Source organism: Tenrec ecaudatus, chromosome 2 (genome assembly GCF_050624435.1).
Source record: "Tenrec ecaudatus isolate mTenEca1 chromosome 2, mTenEca1.hap1, whole genome shotgun sequence".
Classification (NCBI taxonomy): domain Eukaryota; kingdom Metazoa; phylum Chordata; class Mammalia; order Afrosoricida; family Tenrecidae; genus Tenrec; species Tenrec ecaudatus.
In genome coordinates this window covers 231170011-231174748 of record NC_134531.1, presented here as the reverse complement: position 1 = coordinate 231174748, position 4738 = coordinate 231170011, and positions in this window count along the sequence as shown.

Sequence of the window (4738 nt, the reverse complement as noted above, 5' to 3'; positions counted from 1 at the left end):
GTCTGCATTTTAGCATCTCTTTCTCTCTGGCTCTTTTCCTCAGTATACAAACACTACTGCAGATGTTATAAACTGAGAAGCTATGTAGTCTCTTTGGCAATTTTGACTTGTGCATAAGTTTTTGGCAAAGCTACATCTCTACAGATTTTGTTGCCTCTCTAAGAGATGTGCTTCTGTTTTGTGACTATATTTATAATATAGTCTGCTTGTGTACTGTAATTTATTCTTTGATAGTGCATGTATTCTTGCTTGAGCAGCTGTTTTCTAGAATGAGAAGCTCAGTGAAGAGGACTCCGGGAAAGTGACAGAAATATAATTTCAAACTTACACTGGAGAAAAACCAGAAAGGAAAGTCATTGCTTTTTGTGAGTGAGTGAACTGAATTTTTAAAATCTCAGCAGTGGTTTGTCCAAGATTGAATGCCCTAGGAATGACCTCTACAAGGCTCTGTATTTAGATATGATTTTCCTATTGGGGACAGAGAAAAAAAGTCATATCTCTGTGAATACATCTCTGGGTTACTGAAATAGTTCAAAGCACAGCTGTTTAGCTATGGAGAGGTTAGCATTTGCAATCTACACAGAGGCATCTAAGAATTACAAATTGGCTGTCCACTTCTGAAAAACCAGTGATCTAAAATCCTATGCACTTGGATCAGCATTTGAAGCCATCGTGAGACCTTTCTGAAAGCAACTGGTGTTTTCTTTGTGCAGGTGTATGTCACAAAGGGAGAAGATATCCATTTTCTCAACCAACCTAAGAAAATGTTGTTGTTCTTAGGTACCTTCCAGATTGTTCCAATTCATAGTGACCATGGGTAAAACAGAGCCAAACACTGCCTGGTCCTGTGCCATCCTCACAATTGTTATATTTGAGCTCATTGTCGCTGCCACTATGCTCGTCCACCTCCTTGGGGTTTTCTCTTTTTTGTTGACCCTCCACATTATCCAGCATGTCCTTTTCCAGGCACCGGTCTCTCCGTGTCCAAAAATAACATGTCCAAAATATGTCAGATGAATTCTCGGTGTCCCCATTTAAGGAGCCTTCTCATTGAACCTCTTTCAAGATAGATGTGTTCGTCCTCCTGGCAATATTCTTCAGGGACATCATAACTTGCATGCCCTAATTCATCTCTGCCCTTCTTTACTCATTGTCCAGCTTCATGCACATAAAGTGACGGAAAGATCCTGGCTTGGGTCAGGCAACCCGTAATCCTCAAAGAAACAACTTTGTTTTTTAAGAGGTCTGGGTTGCTCAGTCTAATATGTGTTTTATAATCTCTTGACTGCTGCTTCCACTAACATTGATTGTGGATCCAAGTAAAATGAGATTTTCTGTCCATTTATCATAATTTTGACTATTGGTCCAGTTGTGAGTGTTTTAGTTTTCTTTACACTGAGTTGCAATTCAAACTGAAGGTTGTGGTCCTTGGTCTTCACCAGTAAGTGCTTCAAGTCCTCCTCACTTTTAACAAGCGAGGTTGTGTGTTTTCCTATCGCAGGTTGCTAAGAAGTCTTTGTAAACTGTCCACTATTTTGTTCATAGAATCCTTTAATATGTCAACCTGAGACTTGAGTTTTTTGTATTCAGTACTTTCAGCTTTAGGTGTGTTGAGCATGCTCTTCCGCTTTTTGCACATTTCCTTGTAGTACTTTACTTTCCCACAGATGCAGTCAATTTGATTCCAGAGTACTCCTGCTGATGAGGTCCATGTGTCTAGTCACCATGTACGTTGTTGAAGAAAGGTATTTGCAATGAGGAAGTCATTGGTCTTGCCATGTTCCGCCATGTGATAGCCAACTTGATTTCTAGGTTTCATTTTCCACCTAATCATCTTCCTCTTGGTGGCCAACTTTTATATATTCTTTGTCAGTAATTATCAAAGCATCTTGATTGACTGCTTGATACAGTTCATACTAAAGAAGTCGGAAGAGTTCTTTATTTTCTTCAACGCTAGCCTTCACATTTTTGTGTAAATTTGAATAATTGCATTTACTGGATTTTCTTGTAGGAATATTGATCTTATCCTATCAGAGACAGCATTGTACTTCAAGATAGATCTTGAAATGTTCTTTTTGACAATGATATAATAGCATTTCTCTTGAATTTGTCTTCCCTGGCACAATAAACATTATGATTGTCCAACCCAGGATGTCCAACAGTATTCCATTTCCTCTCACTAATGTCTAGAATATGTGTCCTATTTTATTTTGTACAGCTTCCAATTTTCATATTTCAGGCATTACATACATTAATTATTAAAGTTTTCATTTCTGAGCTGTGTTCCATCAGCAAACAAAGCTCCTGCAAGCTTGCCTACACCTGCATCGTGAAGGCAGGCTGCATTTGGGCCTGCATGTATCACTTAGTCTGCCTTTTAGCATCTCTTTTCTTCTGGCTCTTTTCCTCAGCATGCATGTTTTGTGGAAGCAACTCTCCTGAAGTCGTATTTTAAGTTCCTTCCAATCTGAAGGACTAATTTTCTGGCACTATATCTGCCAATGTTAGGCTGTTATTTATGTTCTTAATGTGGAAGCTCTGCTCAAACCTTATTCGCCATGGGTCTCTCTGTTGCTATGGAAAATGCTGGTGACCTGGATTCCAGCATCACAACAGCATGCAAGCCATCGTAGTACAGCGAACTGGTGGACAGATTATGGACTTAAAAGAATAGAGAGAGGGTTCTTTTGACAGGAATGAAAATATTATATATATATATTGTTTAGTGCATCTTTATTTTTAAATCTATATATTTTTAAAATACTTCTATTGGGGAGCTCTTACATCTCTTATTACAATCCATATATTCATCCAGTGTGTCAAGCACACTTGCACATATGCCGCCATCAACATTTTCAAAGTATTCTCTTTCCACTAAAACCCCTCATATCAGCTCCCCATTTCTTCCCCCTCATTCCCCCTCTCTCCCTCATGAACTCATAACTTATAGCTTATTATTTTCATATCCTACATCATCCTCCATTGCCCCTCATCCACTTTTCCATTGTTCATCCTAGGTGGGGTGGGGTATAGGTTGATCCTTGTGATCGATTTCCCCTTTGGGAAGGAGACTTTTCTTTGTTAAAACCTTAGTACATTGAATTCAGGGGTGTGAAGCTAAGATATTTTGTAAAGGTGTGAGTTGACACTGCTCATTTGAGTGTGTGGCTAGCAACTAGAAATCTAGTACAGGTCTTTAGAATAATCCTGACCCAGGAACTCTGGGACCATTTATAGACGGCAGAGGTTGATGGTTACTTTTTGTTTTTCAATTTCACTGAATCATGAGTAAGACATTAGAAATCCAATTCTGACTCTTTGGTGTAGGATGTAGTCTGACATGCTTAGCACAGTGTGTAGGGGTGAGCACAGGCCAGGATGCTGGGCCCTGTAAAGTGATGCTCTTATGCTGAAGCAGGGGTGTCCAAATACATGAGGAAACCTCCATATTTGAGAAAGGCCTCAGGAAATTCTTAGCTCTAACTGAAAGAGTAAGTGGAGATCAGGGCAGATATGGTTCAGAGTCGTGACACTTGGCGCATTCTGTGTGACTTTAAGAGCTGATGGATACAACATTATCTTTAATAAACGTTTTCCTTACTATCTTAGAAAAGGGAATGTCTACTCTTAATACCCAGGGAATGTACAATAAAAATATATTATATGTATACATAGATAGATGATAGATAGATAAATAGATACATAGATAAATAGATATATACATAGATACATAGAGAAAGAGAATATTTTGTGATGCACAGGGAGTAAGAGGGCTCCTGGTGATGTAGTGGGTTATTTGTTGGGCTTTTAACCACAAGGTGAGCAGTTAGAAACCATCCACTGCTCTGAGGGAGAAAGGGATGTCCACTCTCAAGATGTACAGTCTTAGAAGCTCAAAGAAAGTTCTACTCTCTTCTGTAGGATCACTATGAGTTAGCATTGACTAGAATGCATGAGTTTTTTACATGGGGATTGATATGTTTTCCAGAAGATCAATAAAGTAAGAAGCCCCGGTGTCACAGTGGTTAAGTTCTTGGCTGCTAACTCAAGTCAGCAGTCTGACCCACCAGACACTGTGGGAGAAAAGGCCTGACAATCTCCTCCTGCAGAGGATGCAGCTTTGGAGGCCCCTGGGGCAGGTTGACTCTGCCCTGTAGGATCAATATGGGTGGCAACTGACTTTACAGAAGACAACAACAGCACCTCAAAATAAACCCTGGGACTAAAAGTGGTAAATTGCCTATCTATGAGCACAGCTATTAGCATATTTGAGCACAGTTATGGAACTAATTTTCTGGTGATTATTTTGTTAAAAATAAAGCAGAGTTGCAAATGAAAAGGAAAAAGAAACAAAACGCATAGATGCAGGAATGGGTTTGGAGCTCGCACAAAAGCCTAGCTCCAACTTAAGAACAGTTAGTTCTTCCATCATGGCCTTTCTCGAGACTTGTCCTCAGGAAAGAAATACAGAAGATCCGGGTGCTATTGCAAAATGTGGCAAAGACTTTAGATGCTGCCTAGCTATCAAATATAACAGCACCTGGGGTCTGCTTGCCTCCAAACAAGCAGCTGACTAAGTGAGATATCAACTAAGTCAACCTGGAAGAAGCACACCATTATCAGTGACCAAAGGATTGGAATCCATATAATCCGAAGTTGAAGGAGGGATCAGTATCAGAGCCTAAATTGTGAGACTCCGGTGTGCAGAAGGTGATGGGTGATGGCAGGAGCCCAAGAT